The following is a 22023-nucleotide window of genomic DNA, read 5'->3' on the forward strand; positions in this document are numbered from 1 at the left end:
TGCAAGCTGTATTCACTCAGCAGTGGGGGTTACTAACTTATCAACTGCACCCATTCCTTTAATAACTATGTCAAGAAAGGTCATACAATGGGGCAAATGTCTCACTTAGCAGCAGACATTTTGTACTCAATTGGGGTCGTAAATCCAGGACTTACTGCAAAAAATCCCCAATCTGGAGTCCAAAACAATGGCAGCAAAGAGATTCAGAAAAACTTGTATAGCCCCTACACAACAGGCTGGGTGCAGTTGCCTTGAACTGAAGATGCAAATCATACAAATGAAGGATAAACATGGGATGGAGCCTTGTTTTCAAACGTGGCGATTTTAAGAGGTGTGGACTTCAACTCCCAGCATTCCCCAGCCAACAAGCAGCGAGCGTGTGCAAGACAGGGCTTAAACAAGACCGATTCTCTAAGGCAGCAGTTCTCAAGGAATGATCCCAGAAATATTCCAAATAAATACTCTTAACAATTCTCATTTTTCATTTCTGCAAAGTCGGTAAAGCTAACCCTCGAAAAACAAAGCTCCTGAGATCCTCAACCATTTATTTTTTTAAAAAAAGAAAAAAGAAAGAAAGCAAAGGAGATCTGAAATCAAAATTTAGACCCATTTGGCTACTACCATCTGTCAGGGCCAAATTGTGTTGAATGGTATGCATGTGTATTTTTGATCGGATTACACTGGGAAACAATTTGTAGCACAATTTCTGTTGAGTTTGATTTTTGAGCTTTTTAATAGTTAATTAGGCATGCAGGTTTCAAAACTATGGTTAGTTTTCTTCCACCACGTCAAGTTGTTTTTTCTCTACACCAGTGTTTTTCAACCATTGTGCCGCGAGACATGGTCAGGTGTGCCGCGAAGAAGGAAGCTCAGGTTCTGGTCTCGCAACTTTTTGCTGAGAGAGAGAGTGAGAGTGAGAGAGAGAGAAAGAAAGCAAGAGAGAGAGAAAGAGAGAGAAAGAGAGTGTGTGTGAGAGAGAAAGAAAGCAAGAGAGAGAAAGAAAAGAGAGAAAGAGAGAGAAAGAAAGAGAGAGAGAGAGAAAGCAAGAGAGAAAGAAAGCAAGAGAGAGAGAGAAAAGGAGAGGAAGGGAGAGAGAGAGAGAAATGAGCAAAAAGGGGTGGAAAAAAGAGAAATGAGAAAACGATTGAGGCAGAGAATGAGAGGAAAGAGAGAGAAACAAGAGAGAGAGAGAGAAGTGACTCTTGATTTAAAGCATATGATAAAAAGCACCCAAAGAATAAGAGAGAAAAAAACTCCAGCCCTCACCTGTTTTTGGAAATGGTTCAAGAGTGTGTATACACACACACAAGGGTGGGGAGGAGACAGGGATGGTAAAAGAGAGGAGAGTGTCTTAGGGTGTCATTTTGTGTCATTTTGGTTGGTGGTGTGCCCCAGGATTTTGTAAATGTAAAAAATGTGCCGCGGCTCAAAAAAGGTTGAACATCACTGCTCTACACCTTATATAAATAATATAGTTAATTAGGCAACATGAGCATCAAATTGCATTTTTTCACATCGCCATCTTGCTAACTTCCCAAAAAAACCGTGGTGCAGTCAGTGATGAGCAGGTGAGCGATTCCACCAAGATTTGAAGGACATGGAAGCACAGTACCAAGGTAAATGGGATGTACATATGATGGCTGGCTATTGTTGGAGCATCAAGCGAGAATGTCCATAAATTAAACACTCCAGAAAAAGCTATAAGCAAAACTTTTTACCTTAATATGTATAATTACCATTCAATTAAAAAACAACATTTGTATGAACACAATTTAACTTGCAGTAACTATTATAGCCTTTGTATGAATACAATTATTCTTTGTAAACAGCATATTTGGTAAGTTTTTCCTTTCCTTTATATGCACAATTTGTATGACTTTTGTAGCTTAAAAAGTTGACCTGTTAGACAAAAACTGTGGTTATTTTGGGATCCGGAGGCCCAAACGTTAGTTGAAAACAAGTCACAGATTTAAGACAAAAAAATTGCTGTTCCCCAGTGTTATCACTTTGTGTTTTTATAAATGGGGTTTTATTGGTTTAGTAATTAATGCTTGACTTCTTTTTATTGTATGCAGCAGTGGGCTACTGCCCGGACAGGGGGGAAGGCAGTGCGGTAGTGAAAATGGAGCTCCATCCCAGAGCACCCAATTTGCACTGAAAGATGTTGAAAGAAAATACAGGGCGTCCTGCATAAGCCAAGCCCACAGTGTGGTAGTAAAAATTTTGGTAGCCCTTCACTTTTGTGTATTGTGTTTTTTATATTGTTTTAAGCCGCCCTGAGTCCTATTAGGATTGGGTGGCATAGAAGTAGAAGTAAGTAAGTAAATAAGTAAGTACATATATACATACATACATACATACATACATACATACATACATACATACATACATACATACATACACACACACACACACACACACATACATACATACATAAGGAACAGTCATGCCCTGATTACAATTTATATTAAAATTGTTTCCTGATTGCTTATTTGTACCCTATGACAATCATCAAATATTGTACCTCATGATTCCTGACAAATGTATCTTTTATTTTATGTACACTGAGAGCATCTGCACCAAAGACAAATCCCTTGTGTGTCCAAATCCCACTTGACCAATCAAGAATTCTATTCTATATTCTACTACCATCCACTGTTAGGATGCAATGGACCCGCCATTCCTAACAACTGTCGCTTGAGGGCAGCAGAGGACCGCAAAGGCAAAAAACGGCCCTGACCGAGTTCTAATTTACTACAGGTATCTGCCACATCATACAACCGTCTCAGCAAAATCTCCAGAAATCTCAGCCCTTTCCTCTTAACGCGCTTACATTTCTGGCAGATTGGGACTCAATGTAAGGGGAGGGGGACCCTGTCTCTCACTGCTACCCCCGCCAAGAGTTCGATCCTCAGTCTTTCTTCTATTACTACTACCACCCCGTGCCCAGTGGCAGTTCATTTCCATGGATATATTTCTTTTTTGCAAAGGGAATTTTGCAAACGGGTCTTTTTTGCTGCGCCGTCCTGCAAATTGTTTTTTTTTCCCCCCCTTGGAAAACGGCTGGGGAAGAGCGCCGCGTCAACATGTTTTTTATTTGAGGAAAACTATGGTGAATCGGCGCCAAGCTAACCACACGCGGCAGCCCTTCAAACGACGCGATGACGCCCGTTTGACTTCTCCCTGGGAATCGCCAAGAACCGAAGGCAAAGCAAAACATGGGGAGAAGAACCGGCACAAAAGATTCTCCAAGAGGCCGATTTCTCCATCCGAAGAATACAAATAGATATAACCGCGTTGGAAGGGACCTTGGGGGTCTTCTATCTAGTCCAACCCTCTGCTTAGGAAGGAAACCCTACACCACTTCAGACAAATGGTTATCCAACATCTTAAAAACTTCCAGGGTTGGAACATTCACAACTTTTGGAGGCATGTTGTTCCATTGATTAATTGTTTTAATTTTTTCCATAGTTCTAAGTTGCTTCTCTCCTTGTTTAGTTTCCACCCATTGCTTCTTATCCTACCCTCAGGTGCTTTGTAGAATAGGTTGACTCCTTCTTCGCCCCAACCCCTGAGATATTGGAACACTGCTACCATGTCTCCCCTGGGTCCTTCTTTTCATTAAACTAGCCCTGCCCAGTTCCTGGAACTGTTCTTCATATGTTTTAACCTCCAGTCCCCTTATCATCTTCGTTGCTCTTCTCTGCACTTTTTCTAGAGTCCCAACAGGGGCGGTATACAAATCTAATTATTATTAATAATAATAATAATAATAATAATAATAATAATAATAATAAATATAAATCATATTTGGATGAGATTATTGGGGGGGAGATCAATATATATTTAATATATATAATATATATTTTTATAATTATAAAAGAGCATCTTCAGATCAAAACAAGAGTTCAATTATCCGCCTTATGAATCCATCTCAAAAAACGCCCCTTATTCTCCACCAGCTTGTATTCTATTCTATTCTATTCTATTCTATTCTATTCTATTCTATTCTGGCAAGGCTGTGGCAAAGGGGACCGAGCCCAAGGTGGGCCACACCTCATCGGCCGTGGCTTTTCCTTGCTTCGTCCCCAGCAAAAACAGGGTTCGGGCCACTCCGCGCTTGCTGTGAAAATCGTAGTTTTGCTTATACACTCCAAGTCAGAGGTCTCCAAACTTGGCAACTTTAAGACTTGTGGACTTCAACTTTCTCAGAATTCTCCAGCCAGAAACTTTTAAGACTTGTGGACTTCCAAGTCTCAGAATTCTCCAGCCAGCTAGAGAATTCTGAGAATTGAAGTCCACAAGTCTTAAAAAGTTGGCAAGTTTGGAGACCCTTGCAAATTTAACTCGCTCTGCAAAACTTCAAGGCGTTTCTTTCGACTCCCCAAAGACTGAGAAACAACCCTTAAAGCAAGTTAGTCGTTCCGACCTCTTTCTTTCCCTCCCCCCCTTCCCTTTAAATAATTTTTAAATAACTGCCTGGGGAGGGGGGGGGAACCTGGCCAAGATTGCAACATCGAAACATCTGGGACGCGCCCTTCCCCGCGCGACGCGGAAACGCTCGGTTGGCGCGCCGGGCTTGGGCTTCTACCCGTCTGCAGACTTAACAGCTTAAAAAACACACAACAACAACCACAACGACAACAGCAATCTCGCCGATGGAATCACAACCGAGGATAGTAGACCACCCAGTAGACCCGGGCCTCGCGCGCGCTCACCCCCCTAGCCTTCAAACTCACCCGGGTGCAAGATTACAAGAGCTCGGCTTTTCCGCCAGGGGTGGGTAGGTTCGTCTTTGTTTGGCCCCCTCCGTGGGACCTCCGAGGAATGGCAGCTCTGGCAGGAGAGAGGCGAAGATGCCCACTTTGCTGCCAGCCCCTTGTTTTGGGAGGCAGGGGCGCTTTTGAGTTCCAGACAACGTCTCCAAAAAAAAACCCACGAAGAAGGGGTTGTCCCACAGGGAAACGCGGAGGGGGGGGGCGAGATCTTCAATCCCACTCTGAGATCCCAAAAGAGAGCCACGGGATCCCCCTCGGGGATGTTTGCTCTCTAAGAGTGGGGCTAGATTGCCGTGGAGTAGAAATCCGAGAGATTTGGCGCAGCTTCTCGCCTCGGAGATTCCCAAGAAAACGCGCCCCCAACGTTGCAGCTCTTTTGAAGACGGGCCGGGGTCCCGTTCCAAGATGACGAGACGGGTGGGGGGAGTGAATTCATCCGTGGAAGAGAGAAAGGCGCCTCCCCCGCCTGGAAAACGGGCTCCGGAGGGGAGGCTGGTGCGAAGCCTGGGCTGCCTATGAGGACGGCGATCTCAATGTTGGGACTGCATCCTAGCCGCGCCTCTTCTCCTCCTCCTCCTCCTCCTCCTCTCTTCTCTCTTCCTGTCCTGTCCTCTCTTCTCCTTTCCTCTTATCTGTTCTCCTCTCCTACTCTCTTTTCCTCTCCTTTCTCTTCTTCTCTTATCTGTTCTCCTCTCCTAATCTCTTCTCTTCTCTCCTCCTCTCTTCTCCTCTCCTCTCTCTTCTTCTCTTCTCTTATCCTCTCCTCTTATTCTCCTCTCTTCCTTCTCCTCTTCCCTCTCCTCTTTCTGCTCCTCTCCTCTCCTCCTCTCTTCTCCTATCCCTTCTTCTCCTTTCCTCTCCCCTCTCTTCTTCTCTTCTCTTCTCCTCTCTTCTTATTCTCCCCTCCCCTCCTCTCTTCTCCTTTCCTCTCTCCTCTCCCCTCTCTTCTTCTCCTCTCCTCTCTTTTCTTCTGTCCCAAACGGACAGCCGGTTCTATCGCGGCAGGTCGGCGACCAGAGAGTCCCTTCTCGACTCGGCCGCTGGAAACCCTGCTAGCAAAACACCGGAGGCGGCGCTCCGGTCAATCCTCGCCGCCCCGCCTTTGCTGGACCGGAGTTTTGGGGAAGGCGACCGGAGGCAGCCCGCCGGCCTTCTTCCGATCCCCGCTAGGACGAAGCCGAGTAAGGCAGCCCCGCTCCTTGTACCCATCTTGGGTCCCTTTGAATCTGGGTCATCCCGTTCCCAAACGCCAACGGCGGATCCCCCAACTAGATCCCTCCGACGAGGCTTCCCGCCAGGCGGCGTCGGCCAAGAGGCTGCCCCATTGACTCTCCCAGAAGCAGCAGCTCCCGCCAGCTTCCCATCCCCGCGTCCCAGCGACCAGCTACTCTGGCCCAACGACTTGTTGTAACCCCTAAGGACGGGTTGAGGAGACCAGGGGGAGGGGAGAGGAATGGGGGAGCGGTGGTCTCGCCCCTCCCTCTGGAGGTGGGTTCCCCGCCCCGCCCCACCCTCACCTTGGCCAGGTCGCTCGGGTCTCTCTGAGTGGGGGTTGTGGGGTAGGGGCGGCATCTGAAAGGTTGGGAGTGGGAGAAGAAAGGTGGGGAAGAAAGAGACGAAAGCTGCGAAGGTGGAAAGGGCCAGGACGAGACATTGAAGGGGAAGGAAGAGCGAAGGAAGGAGGGAGGGAGGGAGGGAAGGGAAGAGGGAGGGAAGGGAGGAGGGAGGGAGGACGTTGGAATAAATAAAGATAGATAGATAGATAGATAGATAGATAGATAGATAGATAGATAGATAGATAGACTTATTTACTTACCTATTAACTTATTTATTTAATATTAATTGGATTTATTTGCCGCCCCTCTCAGAGGAAATGGGCTTGGGATAGGAGAAAGAAGGGAAGGGAAGAGGAAAGGAAGGGAGGGAAGAGAAGAACAGGAGAACAGAGGAAGAGAAGAAGCGGAAGGAAGGAGGGGAAGGGATAAAGAGAAGAAAGGAAGGGGGAAAGAGAACAGAAGAAGAGGAGGGGGAGGGAAGGGAGGGAAGGGAAGTAAAAAAGAAGTGAAGAGGGGAAGGGGGAGGGAGTGAATGGAAGAAGGGGGAGGGGAGGGAATGAGAGAAGGGAAAACAAGAAGGAAAGAAAGGAAAAAGAAAAGAAAGGAAGAAGGGGAAGGGAGGAAAGAAGAGAAGAAGGGAAGAGGAGGGTAGGGGAGGGAGATGAGGGAGGGAGGGAAAAAGGGATGGATGGTTGGAAGGAAGGAAGGAAGGAAGGAAGGAAAATTTGAGACAAGCCCCTCCCTTCCTTTCCCACCTTTCCTAAAGCTCCGGGTCGATTCGAGGATCCCGACCGCTCAGCCCGACGGCCTCCCTAAAGATGCCAGCGAGCCTCAACCGCTCGGCCAGCTTCCCCGGGGCCCCTTCCCTGCTTCATCTGCCTTCCCCCCCCCCCCCCCCCCAGTTGCCCTCTGGCAAGAGAGAGGAGGAGGGAAACCCTCCGAGGAGGCTTCCCTCCAGTTTGGGGCAGGCGCTCCAGGGACATCCCCCCCCCGCTCCATTCCCCGCGCCCTGGCCCGCCCGCCCCCCTCCTCCTCCCCAGCCCCAGCTGCAAGAATGCCGCGCCGCGGGCCCCCTCGGCCCAATCTGGTTGTCATTAGCGCAGCCCCACAGCAGGCAACGGGTTTTTTTTCCCCCCAGCCTCCCTTCAGACCGCGGGCCTCCCCAGGAGCGACCCCGCGGCTTCCAAAGCGAAGGCGGCGGGACGGGGCGCTGGGCTTTTTTTTTTTTTTTTTTTTTGCGCGCCTCGGGGGAGAGACAGAAAGAGCGCAAGCCGGCGCGGATCCGCCGCTCTCTCTCCTTTGTAAGCCCCGCTCAGTTCGCTCCCGCCGCATCCCCGGGATTGTCCCGCTCGCTTTTCCCGGCCTCTCCCCTCACCCCAGCGACGGAGGACAATACGGAATCAACAGGATCGACCCGATCCCTCTCTCTCCCACCCAACAGGATCGGCCCGATCTCGATCCCATCCATTCAACAGGATCGACCCGATTCTTCTTCCGCCCACTCGACGGGATCGACCCGGTTCCTCTCCCGTCCACTCGACGGGATCGACCCGGTTTCTCTCTCACTCTAACGGGATCTTCCCCCATCCCCTCAACGGGGTCGATCCGGTTCTTCTCCCGTCTACCCAACAGGATCGGCCCGATCCCTCTCCCGCCCTCTCAACAGGACCGTCCCGACCTCTATCCCACCCACCCAACGGGATCGACCCCGTTCCTCTCCCCACCGCTCAACGGGATCGACTCGATTCTTTTCTCGTCCACTCAACAGCACCGACCCGGTTCCTCTCCCGTCCATCCAATGGGATTGACCGATTCCTCTCCATCCCACCTACCCAACAGGATCGACCCGATCCCTCTCTCGCCCACCCACCCAACGGGAACGAGGCTGCGGATTTCACCTTTCCTTTTGCTCCAGGCTGTCCTGGGGTCACAGAAAGCCCATTCTCCTCGTCGGGAAGCCCTCTAGGATGGAAGCAGGGCTTCCTTCGGATCACCCCCGAAACAAGACCGAATTGTCAGAACTGGGCGGGGGGGCGGGGGGGACAGGGAAAGTCACCCTAAACCCTGCCTGGATTCCGGATGCTCTTTTATATATCAATATATATTGATCTCCCCCCTCCCAATAATCTCATCCAAAGATTATTATTATTATTATTATTATTATTATTATTATTATTATTATTATTATTATTATTATTATTATTATTATTATTATTATTAATTAATTTATTTTATTTTTTTGCTGGACTGCAACTCCAAAAAAAAAAAAAGAATTCCCGAGGGAGAGAGAAAAAGAAGCCCCCCCCCCCCAAAAAAAACCCAGCACACACACACACGCACACACAAATTGCATTATTACCTTCCAGAATCTCGGTTAACAATCCGTCAGCGCCAAAAACCAATGCAATTAAAAAAATAATAACCCAAATGCATGATTCCCTTCCTGAATCTCCGTTAATAATCCGTAAACGCCAAAAAACCCCAATGCAATTTTTTAAAGAAAAATAAAATAAAATAAACCCATTATTACCTTCCAGAATCTCCGTTAATAATCCGTCAGTGCAAAAAAAAAAAAAACCAAACCCAATGCAATTTAAAAAAAAAAAATCCAAGTTTTTTTTCCCAATCCAATCCTTTCTTTGGTCCTTTTTTTCGCTTTCTCTCTTTGCAACGGCCTCCCAAAACGACTGCCGGAGTGGATTCGAACCTACGGCTCCATCCCGCTCTCAGTGAATCCCGGGCTTCGAGTAAATAGTTGTCGGGAAACGGTCCTCCTTTTCTCCTCCCGCCCTCCACGCCCCCCCCCCCTCGCCAAACCCTTTCCCGGCTCTCCCTCTTTCCAAAATAAAAGCCCCTCGCGCCGATTCGACGCCCGAGATGTCCGGGCGCGAACTCTTAAACTGGCGGGGGTGGGCAGGGAGCAAGGGGGTGATGAATCGGGCCCAACCTTGCAAAACTTCGTCTGGGACTGTGGAGGAGGTGTGCGTGCGTGCGCTGGGTGCGTGTGCGCGTGTTTGGTGGTGTTTGGTGGTCGTGCTGAGAAGGGTTTGGACCAGATGGCACGGGGCAAGGGGGGGAGATGGGCAGGGGGGTCCCTCGCGCTTAAAGCGAGAGCAGATTCATTTTTTTTATTTTTTTTTTTTATTTATTTATTTATTTTATATTTTATTTTATCTTATTTTATTGTATTGTATTATTTTATTATTCTATTCTATTATTTTATTTTATTATTTTATTCTATTCTATTTTATTTTATTTTATTTTATTATTTTCTTTTATTATTTTCTTTTCTTTTATTATTTTCTTTTATTCTGTTTTTATTTTATGTTATTATTATTTTCTTTCTTTATTTTCTTTATTTAGTTACTTATTTACTTATTTATTTATCATTCATTCATTCATTTACCCATCCAGGCATCCAGGCATCCAGCCATCCGGATACATATGGGTCTTATACAAAGATCTTTGTATGCCACCGATATGTACTTGACAAAACAAACAAATGAATAAAAATAAATATACTGCTCAAAAGAGTAGTAGATGCTTGGAACATGTGGTTGGTAAATCCACAGTAGCTGATTTTAAACATGCTTGGGATAAACGTATATCCATCCTAAGATAAAATTCAGGAAATAGTATAAGGGCAGAGTAGATGGACCATGAGGTCTTTTTCTGCCTTCTGTGTTTCTATGTTTCAAAAAAAGAAAGGGATCACTCAAATAACACATCCTAGATCTGAATGAATGAAATATTCTCATTGAATACTTTGTTCTGTACAAAGTTGAATGTGAACAACAGCACGTGAAATTGATTGTCAATCAGCGTTGCTTCCTAAGTGGACAATTTGATTTCACAAAAGTTTGATTTACTTGGAGTTATATTATGTTGTTTAAGTGTTCCCTTTATATTTTTTGAGCAGTGTATAATAATGTTTATATACATGATGCTAGTAAGAGAGAAACATTAGGACAGGGGAGGGAAGGCACACTGGTGCATTTACGCACGCCCCTTACTGACCTCTTAGGAATCTAAGGGAAAAGTTTTGGGAGTTAGGTGACGATACTACAGAGTCAGGTAGTGAGGTCCCTGCATCAACTACTCCATTGCCAAAGTTGTATTTCCTGCAGGCGAGCTTGGAGCACTTTACTTTGAGTTTGTATCTGTTGCATGCTCGTGTGTTGTTGTGGTTGAAGCTGAAGTAGTCGTTGACAGGAGGGACGTTGTAGCAGATGATTTTATGGACTATACTTAGGTCGTGTTTAATAGTTCTAAACTTTCTAAAGCTAGGATTGTAAGTCTAATTGCGTAGTTCCTGACCCTTCGCACCTTCCTCCCCCCCCCATTGACCCCATCTCAGCAATGTAAACACACACACCCAAGTGAGGACCAAGTCTCCCCAAACTTGAGATATTTGTGGACCTGTGTAGCATTTATTTATTTATTTATTTTATTTATTTATTGGATTTGTATGCCGCACCCTCTCCGAGGACTTATACACCGCTTCACAGTGCTTTACAGCCCTCTCTAAGCTGTTTACAGAGAGTAAGCCTATTGCCCCCAACAATCTGGGTCCTCAATTTACCGACCTCGGAAGGATGGAAGGCTGAGTTAACCTTGACCCTGGCGAGATTCGATCTGCCAAACTGCTGGTAGCCGGTGATCAGAAGAAGTACCTTGCAGGAATGCACTGGGCCACCCAGGCTCTTGTCTGGTTTCATATTGTCCCCGCTTCCTGGGTTTGGGGGACTTTGGGAGACTGGGGAATCCGAAAGAGTAGACTACACACATACACACACACAGTGTGAGTTGCATCACAACTGTCAGTTATCCCAGGTTTTTGCTGGGTTAGGGCGCTCTGAGACTTACAACTTCGCCTCTCTGGGAGGCGCCGGCGGCCTCAGGTGTGGCTGGGAAGAGGAGGAGGAGGAGGAGGAGGAAGGCTCGCTCTCCGCGGCTTTAACACAAGAAGTGCGCGCTGTTTTTCGGTGGTTGCGGTAGTTAACCGTCCGACAAACGCTCCCGCCCCAAAGAAAGGCGCTGAGGATCGAACCCGAATAAGCCTTTTCTGGGGTCCAAAGAAGAATTGGTGCACAACATAAGCGTCCCTAGAGGAGGAGGAGGAGGAGGAGGAGGAGGAGGAGGAGGAGGAGGAGGAGGAGGAGGAGGAGGAGGAGGAGGAGGAGGAGGAGGAGGAGGACAGGGCTCTGCTTTGGCTCTTTTGTCCCGGCGCAAAGCGTTAAAAAAGAGAAGGTGGAAGATGGAAGAGAAGAGAGGAGGGGAGAAAAAAAGAGAGAAGAAGAGAAGAGAGTTAGATTGAAGGGAGGGATGAGGGGAGGAGAAGAAGAGAAAAGAGATAAAGGAGATAAAGGAGAAAAGAGAAGGGAAGATTCGGGGCATCGGAGGAGGGTCGAGGCGATTTCGGGCTCTTTCGCCCCGGCGCAAAGCGAAGTTGTGGAAGTTGCGCGGCAGAAGCAAGAAGAGAGAAGATGGAAGGGAGAGGAGAGGAGAAGAACAGAAGGGAGGAGAGAAAATGGAAAAGGGGAGGGGAGGAAAGAGGAGAGGAGAAAAAAGAGAAGAGAGGGAAGAGAGATGAAGGAGGGGAGGAAAGACGAAAAAAGAAGAAGAGAAGATGGAAGAGAGACGATGGAAGAGAGGAGTGGAAGGAGAGAAGGAGAGAAGAAAGAGAGAAGATGGAAGAAGGGAGGGAAGAGGAGAGTAGAAGAAAAGAAAAGAGAGAAGGTGGAAGAGGGGAGGAAAGAGGAGAGTAGTAGAAGAAGAGAAGATGGAAAAGAGACGAGGGAAGAGAGGAGCGGAAGAAACAGGAGGGGAGAAGACAGGAGAAAGAAGAGAGAAGATGGAGGAGAGAAGGGAAAAAGAGAGAAGAGAAGATGGAAGATGGAGGGGAGGGAAGAGGGGAGGAGAGGAAGAGAAGAAGAAAAGAGAAAAGAGAGGAAAGAGAAGGGAAGGTTGGGGGGAAGGGTCGAGGCGATTTAGTGGGGGGGGGGGTCCCCGGGAGTTAAGGGGAGGGGGCTGCTGTTGATTTTCTGTCTAGTTTGTGGGAAACGAGGCGTGGAGCGCGCGGGGCTTCTTCGCCACTCGGAGCTGTTCAGCGTTGGGGGCCAAGGGGGCACTCGAGCTCCAGGAAAGCCATCCGAGAGGCGCAGCTGAACCTTGGAGAGGAGCGTGGAGTAGAGCCCCAAGAGCGCAGCTTCTTCCCCCACCGGAGGGGGGGTGGGGATGCTTAGCTTCATTGGCTGGGAAGATGGGGGGAGAGAGGCATCTCTCGCTGGTGGGGGGGCTGACCCCCAAACGCGCCGGGCACCTGGAGGGTGCCAAACGCAGCCTTGCGCGTTTTGGACACGTTTGGAGTGCGCGCGCCCCCCCTCACCACAACCCTTGCTGAGGCCCCAGCAAAAAGGGGGTTGTCCCCCCCCCCCCCACTAGAGCTTGCGCCTGCTGAGCCTTCCTTCTCTCCCCCCTCCCCGCCCCACTTCTTTCTAGGCCCCCACACTGCCCGCGGGCCTTGGCTCTCCCTCTCTTCCCCGCCACCCCCCCCCCCCGCCGCCCCAGCGCTGCCTCGGCTATTGCTTCCATCTGTTTCGGCAGGAGGAGGGAAGAACAGCAGACCCCTTGTTACACTGGGCTCGACAGGATACCGTAGGGTTTGGACGCGAAGCGCAGCGGCGTAGGGTTTGAACGCTTGCGAGGCAGCGGGGCAAAGAGGGAGGGAGGGAAAGAAGGAAGGAAAAGAGGGAGGGAGGGAAGGGAGGGAGAGAGAGAGAGGGAGGGAAAGAAGGAAGGAAGGAAAAGAGGGAGGGAAGGAAGGGAAAGAGAGGGAGGGAAAGAAGGAAGGAAGGAAAAGAGGGAGGGAAGGAAGGGAAAGAGGGAGGGAAAGAAGGAAGGAAGGAAAGAAGGAAGAAAAAGATGTTGTGATGGAAAGAAAGAAGGAAGAAAAAGAGGGAGGGAGGGAAAGAGTGGGAGGGAAAGAAGGAAGGAAGGAAGAAAAAGAGGGAGGGAGGGAAATAGGGAAGGAAGGAAAAGAGGGCGGGGAGGAAGGGGGGAGGAAGGGAGGGAGGAAAGGAAGGAAGGAAGGAAAGAAAGATAGAAAGAGAGAGAGAGAGAGAGAGAAAGAAAGAAAGAAAGAAAGAAAGAAAGAAAGAAAGGCAGCCTTTCACCTGGGTTTCCCCCGACCGCCCAGCCCGCAGCTCCCTTCCGGGCCAAGCTAAGCCCCTGTTTTTGGGGGAAAGGGGCGGGCGGGGGGAGGTTGCTCCCTCTTGCCGGTAAAGCCGGGGAGCTGATAAAAGAAGAATTTTCTTTCCCGCCTCTATTGTCCCAGTCAGATGGAAATTGAACTCCTGCTCTGGATACCCAAGCGAGGAAGAGAAGCGGGAAAGGAGGAGAGAAAGGAGGAAGAGCGGACGGGAGGCCGGAGAACTGGGGGCGAGGGGGGGGGGAGAGATCTTCTGCTTGCAATCAGATCCTCGGGGTTGGAGCAACGCCTTTGCGACGACCCACCAAACTAAGACAACCCGCCGGAGAGAGCGCCGCGCAGATCCAGGAGAAAGAGCGCGCCAAAGAGATGCAGAAGAGCGCAGGCCGATCCAGACAACCCGAATCACCGCTTCCCCCTCAATCCAAATCAAGGGGGTGGGGGTGGGGAAGGAGGGGGGGGGTTGGGAAATTGGAAACCCGTTTGGCGTCGCTTGGGGGTTCCTAATCCAGGACCCGACCTGAGTGCTTTGGATCCATCCAGATGCAAAAATTAGGACTGAATCGTCCGTCCGTTTGGAGGGGGGGGGAATACCTTTTCCGCGTCTGTTGGGGTCGAGAATTATTTGGTTGGGGGGGGGAGCTTCTTGGCCCCTGCTTTTGAAAGGAAGCGTGGCCAGGCGGGACACACAATCTCTCTCTCCCTCCCTCCTTCCCTCTCTTCTCTCCTTCCCTCTCTGTCTCTGCCTCTTTGTCTCTCTCCCTCTCTCCTCCCCCCTCTCTGTCTTTCTTTCTCTCTTCCTCCTTCTCTGTCTCTATCTCCCTCTCTTTGTCTCTCTGTCTTTCTGTCTCCCTCCCTCTCTCCCTCCCTCTCTGTCTCTCTCTCCTTCTCTGTCTCTATCTTCCTCTTTCTCCCTCTCTCCCTCTATGTCTCTCTCTGTCTCTCTCTGTCTCCCTCCCTCCCTCCCTCTCTCTCTCTCTCTCTCTCTCTCTCTCTCTCTAAGCCTCTTCGAAGCCTTCAAAAGCTCTGCTGAAGAACGGAGGGGAAGCGAAACGTCTTCAAAGAAAAAGAAAACCTAGAAAGTCCACTGGCCTCTTTGGACGGCGGGGGGGTCCGAGACGGGACGACCGTGATCTGCTCCGTAGATATTTCTGTAGATTTGGAAGATTGGAGCGTGGAGACGAGAGAGGGTGGGAGGGATGGACACCCCATCGGTGGCTCTTAGGAACAAGCGGCCAACGTCCTTCTCTCCCCACCCCTTTCTCCTCGCCAGTCTGGCTGTATGGTTGTGGTTCCCCCTCCTCCTCCTTATCTGGGGGCCTGGAAGTTGATAGAAAGCAGGGAATATTCACACCAGATGTGCCGTGGGCGGGAGAGCCCTGCGCGCCTTCTTTCCCTCTTTCCCAGCATCCAAGCATCGCCTGGCCATTTGCTGGCAGGGGCGCCCCGTCGGGCCTTCCCTCCTTTTCCTCTTTCTCCGGAGGAGCTGGAAGGGCGCTTGACACTCCTTTGAGGGCTGTTTTCTCAAGGCAGCCGTCCAAAGAGGTTGGGAGCTGCCTGGGGAAGGGGGCGGGATGAATAAAAGGTGGTGTTGGGTAGGCAGCCGTCTTTTAAAAAAACTATGGAAGGGGACTTCTATGGCCCTGTTTCTTTTTTTGTCAGGGGAGAGGATCTGAGCTTAAAAGTAGTACAGACTCTCAGAAGAGAACAGAACAGAACATAATAGGACTAATGCAATGAAGAATGGAATGGAATGGAAAGTCTTAAAAATTGCTGGCTGGAGAATTCTGAGAACGTTGAAGTCCATAAGTCTTAAAGTTGCCAAGTTTGGAGTCCTCTTGGGGTTTAAAAGCAAAACTACAAACGTGTTGAACCCGAGCGGAGTGGCCCGAATCCTGTTTTTGCTGGGTACGAAGCAAGGAAAAGCCACGCGGTGAGGTGTGGCCTGCTTTGGACTCTATTCCCTCTGCCATAGCCTTGCCTTCTCTCCAAATATTTTGGAAACGGGAAAGCCAACTCTGGGGAAAATGAAGAATCTTCAGAATCTTCAGAATCTTCAGAATCTTCAGAATCTTCAGAATCTTCAGAATCTTCAGAATCTTCAGAATCTTCAGAATCTTCAGAATCTTCAGAATCTTCAGAATAGAATAGAATAGAATTAATGGAAAGTAGGGGACGGGAGGGGCTGGGAGGGGAGAGGGGGAGAGGAGAAGAGAAGATGGAGGAGGAGAGGAAAGAGGAGAGGAGGAGGAGGAGAAAATAGAAAGAAGAGAGAAGATGAAAGAGGGGAGAGGAGGACAGAGAAGAGAAGAGAAAAAATAGAAGGTGGAAGGGAGGGGAGGAAAGGAAAGGAAAGAGGAGAGAAGATAAGAGAAGGAAGAGAGAAGATGGTAGAGAGGAGGGGAGGAAAGAGAGAAGAGGAGAGAAGATGGAAGAAATACAATGGAAGAGGGGGAAAGAGGAAGAGAAAAAGAAGAGAAGGAAGAGAGAAGATGGAGGGGGAGGAAAGAGGAGAGAGGGAAGAGAGAAGATGGAGAGAGGAGGGGAGGAAAGAGAGGAGAGAAGAGAAGAGAGGAGAGGAGAAGAGAATTAAAATAGAATTAGAATTTTTTACTGGCCAAGTGTGATTGGAATCATAAGGAATTTCTCTCTGGTGCAGATGCTCTCAGTGTACATAAAAGATAAGATACATTTGTCAGGAATCCTGACAACCAGGAAACAATCAATATTCATATAAATCGTAAGGATACAAGCAACAAGTTACAGTCATACAGTTATGTGTGGGAGTAGATGGGTGACAGGAATCATGAGAAGACTGGTAGCAATAGTAATTAAGCCTGAGTGAAGAGTTTGACAGTGGTGAGGAAATTATTTGTTTAGCAGAGTGATGGCATTTGAGAAAAAACGGGTCCTCTTGTCTAGTATGCAGTGCTCTATAGCAGTGATTTTCAACCTTTTTTGAACAGAGGCACATTTTTTACATTTACAAAATCCTGGGGCACACCACCAACCAAAATGACACAAAACGACACTCTAAGACACTCTAAGGACACTCACCTCTCTTTTTCCATCCCTGTCTCCTCCCCCTCTTGGTGTGTGTGTGTGTATACATACTATTGAACCATTTCCAAAAACAGGTGAGGGCCTGGGGGGTTTTCTCTCTTATTTTTTGGGTGCTTTTTATCATATGCTTTAAATCAAGAGTCCACTTCTCTCTCTCTTTTGTTTCTCTCTCTTTCCTCTCATTCTCTGTCTCAATCGTTTTTCTCATTTCTCTTTTTTCCTCCCCTTTTTGCTCATTTCTCTCTTTCCCCTTCCTCTCCTTTTCTCTCTCTCTCTTGCTTTCTATCTATCTATCTATCTCTTTCTCTCTCTTGCTTCTTTCTCTTTCTCTTTCTCTCACTTCTTCTTTCTCTCTCTCACTCTTTCTCTCACTCGTTCTCTCTCTCTCTCTCAGCAAAAAGTTGTGAGACCAGAACCTGAGCTTCCTTCTTTGCGGCACACCTGACCATGTCCTCGCGGCACACTAGTGTGCCACGGCACACTGGTTGAAAAACACTGCTCTATAGTGTCGTTTTGAGGGTAGGAGTTGAAACAATTTGTGTCCAGGATGCGAAGGGTCCTCAATGCAAAGTCTGGTTTGTGTAGAAATTTGTGTGATCCTGTAGTATCAAACTTGATGACCCAAAGCTACACACGACTTCTCAAATTCACTGAAGAATCTTTTATTGATTCTTGATACATTCGATGTCCGTAGATTTTTATGCTAAGCCATTCAGTGAAGGAAACCACCATGAGGAAGGTGACATATGCCTATTCATTCACACAATTTTGATCCCTTTAATCCTCCAAGTCAACTAATTGCCTTTAATCTGTGGAAGATATTTTAGTCTCTGCAGAAGTAGAGAAAACCTGTATGGGTACAGTATTGATCTTCTTCAAAACAGCCCATTTGCCTTCTGAGTCCTAAGGCAAATTGAGATACTGTATTCCCTTTTCCTGCACCTCTGCAGAATGTATTCTACATGAAAATATAATAAAATGAGTTTTCCACCCTGTGCAGTGACTTCAGTTTATTTTGAGTACATTCTTATATAAAGCTACATTCCTATAAAAAGCTGTTGAGGAGAAAGAACAAAAAATAACAAATAAAATCTGTTTGGGTTTATTTTGGCAACGATCGGGATTCATAAAATTGTTGATTTCATAATTGAATTGACACAGGTCTGTTTCCAAATTGAATACATAAATAACATCACTTTTTTAAAAAATTCTAGAATGAAGCACATGCTTGGAATTTTGCAACTACAATGGAACCTCTACTTAAGAAACTTAATCCGTTCCGTGACCAGGTTCTTAAGTAGAAAGGTTTGTAAGTAGAAGCAATTTTTCCCATAGGAATCAATGTAAAAGCAAATAGTGCGTGCAAACCTATTAGAAAAGAAATAAAAGCTCGGAATTTGGGTGGGAGGATGTTCTGTCGCCTCTCTGGTAGACTCCTCCCAAAAATTCACAGGTAACAAAGGTCAGACACACACACATTTGAAAATTCAAAACAATGTTCTTTATAATGAAAAATTCGCTTAACCTAAGCCCTCTTTTGATATAGCAAAGAGCACTCCTCTCCAAACAAACTGGTAATTTGTACAAGTCCTTTATCAGTTCTGTGATACTTAGCTTGCAGCTGTGAGGCAATTCACAGTGAAACACACTTTGCTCTGGTTTAGTTTCAAAGCGGGGAAGAATCAGCACACAAAAGGTCAAAGTCAGTAAAGCAGTCAGGAAACACAACGATCAGATAATCCTCCACAATGGCCAAACCCACAGGCTGCTCTTTATAACAGCCTCACTAATTACTACAGCCCCACCCAACCACAGGTGGCCTCATTTTCTTTGATAATAATCTCTCAGTTGTTGTTGCCTATGCATCGCTCTCCGCATGCGTGGCTGTATCATTAACTCTTGTTCTGAATCCAAGGAGGAGCTAGATAATTGATCTCCTTCTGAGCTGTCTGCCACACTCTCCTCCTCCCTGTCCCTCATGTCTTCTTGGTCAGAGGAGCCTTCATCATCAGATTCCACGGGGGGGGGGGCAAAACAGGCCTGCAGCATGTTGATGTCTTCCCCACATCCACAGTCCTTGGGGCAGGAGCTGGGCCAGAGCTAACCACAACAGAGGAGGAGGAAGAAGAAGAGGAGGAGTACAGTCGCTGGCGAAGGAAGAAAGTGAGATGAGGAGACTCAAAAAAATTCAAAACTTTAAGGCTTTAAAAAAAAAGAGGGTCTCTGAGGCTGCGAGGCGCCTCTTTAGGAATCTCCTGGGAGGAAACAGGGCCAGAAAAGGTGGGGAGAAGCCTCCGTGGGGCCTCTCTAGGAATCTCCTGGGAGGAAACAGGGCCGGAAAAGGCAGGGAGTAGCTTCTGTGGGTTCTCTGTAGGAATCTCCTGGGAGGCAACACCCTCCCTGTGATTTCCCCAATTGCACACATTATTTGCTTTTACATTGATTCCTATGGGAAAAATTGCTTCTTCTTACAAACTTTTCTACTTAAGAACCTGGTCACCAAACGAATTAAGTTCGTAAGTAGAGGCACAACTGTATTTTACAGCCCTCTCTAAGTGGTTTACAGAGTCAGCATATGGCCCCCAGCAATCTGGGTCCTCATTTTACCGACCTTGGAAGGATGGAAGGCTGAGTCAACTTTGAACATGGTATGATTTGAACTGCCAAATTCCAGGCAGCCGGCAGGCAGCAGAAGTAGCCTGCAGAGTTTCACTCTAACCACTGCGCCATTGTGGCTACCCTCAGTTAACACTGTTAACACCTTATGCCCAGCAAAGGACTGCTGTCTTTTGTGCTACTAGCACTAGTACTCCAACATAGAATAAAAAAAACAACACATAAGTACAAACACTAAAACCTTGCTTAAAATAAAACATATGTAAAAAAATTCTTTTTCTATTGATCACTCAATGGAGGCTTATTTTCTTCCAGTTAAAAAAACCATTCTATAAGAACTTATATAATATTATCAAGTAAAAAAAAACCATCAGAAAACAACAGTCTTTTCCCCACCCTACACTAAAATATTATTATTATTATTATTATTATTATTATTATTATTATTATTATTGATTAGATTTGTATGCCACCCCTGTCCGAAGCCTCGGAGAGTTACATTACATCAGCATAAACAATATCTATTATGCCCATCTTAATAGAAACATTAATTCCTACATTGAATTAATTAATCCAATATCAGTTTATCCTATAATTACTATAGGTTCTATGTACCTCTACTTAAGAACTTTTCTAGATAAGAACTGGTTGTTCAAGATTTTTTGCCTCTACTTAAGAACCATTTTCTACTTAAGAACCTGAGCCCGGAAAAATTTCCCAGGAAATTTGAGAGAGACACAAAGGCCTGGCCAGTTTCCTGCCATTGCCACTGGGTTTATCTCTCTGGCGCAGTGTATGGGAGGCAGCCTCGTGTAGGGTGTATGGGAGGCGCTTACTCCTCCTCGCCATCTCAGAGTCCCTCCTTTTTCTTTTTTAAGCCTTAAAGTTTTGAATTTTTTAAATTCCCCTCACCTCACCTTCTTCCTTCGGCAGCGACTGTCCTCCTCCTCTTCTTCCTCCTCTTCCTCTCACCCAAATTCCGAGCTTTTATGTCTTTCCTAATGGGTTTGCATGCATTATTTGCTTTTACATTGATTTCTATGGGGAAAATTGCTTCTACTTAAGAACCTGGTCACAGAACGAATTAAGTTCTTAAGTAGAGGTATCACTATATATCTAAAATTAAAAAAAAATACTTATCATGTATCACATAAGCTGTATTTCCATCGATATTTTTGCTTCCCCGCATGCCCAGGAGCAAAAAATGGGCAAATACAGTGATACCTCGTCTTACGAACTTAATTGGTTTTGGGACGAGGTTTGTAAGGTGAAAAGTTTGTAAGACGAAACAATGTTTCCCATAGGAATCAACAGAAAAGCGATTAATGCATGCAAGCCCAAAACTCACCCCTTTTGCCAGCCGAAGAGCCCGTTTTTGCGCTGCTGGGATTCTCCTAAGGCTCCCCTCCATGGGAAACCCCACCTCCAGACTTCCATGTTTTTGTGATGCTGTGATTTCGCTGAGGCTCTCCTCTCTGGGAAACCCCACCTCTGGACTTCCGTTGCCAGTGAAGCGCCCATTTTTGCGCTGCTGGGATTCCCCTGCAGCATCGCAAAAACACGTAAGTCCGGAGGTGGGGTTTCCCATGGAGGGGAGCCTCAGGGAAATCCCAGCAGCGCAAAAACAGGTGCTTCACTGGCAACAGAAGTCTGGAGGCGGGGCATCCCAGTGGTGGCAGCTTGGGTTTGTAAGGTGAAAATAGTTTGGAAGAAGAGGCAAAAAAATCTTAAACCCCGGGTTTGTATCTCGAAAAGTTTGTATGATGAGGGGTTTTTAAGACGAGGTATCACTGTATCACCAAAATCTTGCTTGTGCAATGAGATTTCACTTGCTGCACATGTGCAGGAGCCAAATCTCATACAGGGGCAAATGTGCACAAATTGTGAATGCGCAGCCACATGCGCATCCCAAAAATCGCTACTGAGGCGTAGCCCCTGACTGTTCTGGTAGCAGCCCACTCCTGCCTATGCCCATTATATTGATGGTTTGGCAGCAAAACAGTGAGGATGGGGAAGATGATAGAAAGAAGGACATCTATGGAGATTCTCAATCAACCAGGTCACGGTTGTCCCAAAAGTGCTTTTTCAAGAGGCCTTTCTTGTTTTCTTCGAAGAAGTTTCACTTCCAATCCAAGAAGTTTCTTCAACTCTGACCAGATGGTGAGGAATGGAAGGATTTATATTCCTTGCAGACATCTGGTCCTTTGCATCCTTTTAGAGAGTCTTTGAGGCCACCTGGAGGTTAATCTGTGTCCTCAGGGTCACCTGAATGGTGCAAAGGGGTGTGTGGCCTTCTCGAAACTGTTGAAAGGACTGGGTTGTTGACTGGAAATAGAGGATGTCATATCCCTCCCCCTCTGTTGAGAGAGGGCTGTTCAAATTTTGACATAGATGGCCTCTTTGACCCCTCTTTCAAACCAGCCGTACTCCCTGTCCAAAATGTGGACTTTGCTGTCATCAAAAGTGTGACCTTTGTCTTTTAAATGCAGATGGATGGCTAAATCTTATCTGATGGGTTTGTTGTGCCATGCGTTTATAAAGTGGCTGTTTTGTTTCTCGGTGTACAGATTTGCATGTGTCTGCACATTGTGTCGCATTGTTCAGTTTGTGTCTCCGTGTTTTATCCGTGGGGTGGAAAAGCTTCTGCCTTAACCCTGCTGTTGTGTTTGCATTTACTATACACTTGTGCTGTTTTGGGTGTAACGAAATGTAACAATCAGCGTGTGGCAAAAAGTAAACAAAACCGGGGAAAAACCCCCACACTCATAGTAAGAACCTCTCAAATGAGGAAATGTCAATC

At 47.1% G+C, this 22023-nt stretch overlaps 1 protein-coding gene across 2 annotated transcripts in view; it reads right to left on the reverse strand.

Annotated features, from left to right (window-relative positions):
• The window catches only part of PDGFRA (platelet derived growth factor receptor alpha), an 80571-nt gene extending 71488 nt beyond the window's left edge, over positions 1-9083 (reverse strand). The window contains exon 1 of one of the 2 annotated variants that reach the window (XM_070757141.1): positions 8865-9083. The gene's annotated coding sequence lies outside the window, so the exon portion shown is untranslated. Of the gene's footprint in view, positions 1-4739; positions 4802-8864 lie in introns of those variants that run through there. The other variant, XM_070757142.1, reaches the window with a different exon arrangement.
• Between the last annotated feature and the right edge of the window lie 12940 nt (positions 9084-22023).

Source organism: Erythrolamprus reginae, chromosome 7 (genome assembly GCF_031021105.1).
Source record: "Erythrolamprus reginae isolate rEryReg1 chromosome 7, rEryReg1.hap1, whole genome shotgun sequence".
In the NCBI taxonomy this organism is placed as follows: domain Eukaryota; kingdom Metazoa; phylum Chordata; class Lepidosauria; order Squamata; family Dipsadidae; genus Erythrolamprus; species Erythrolamprus reginae.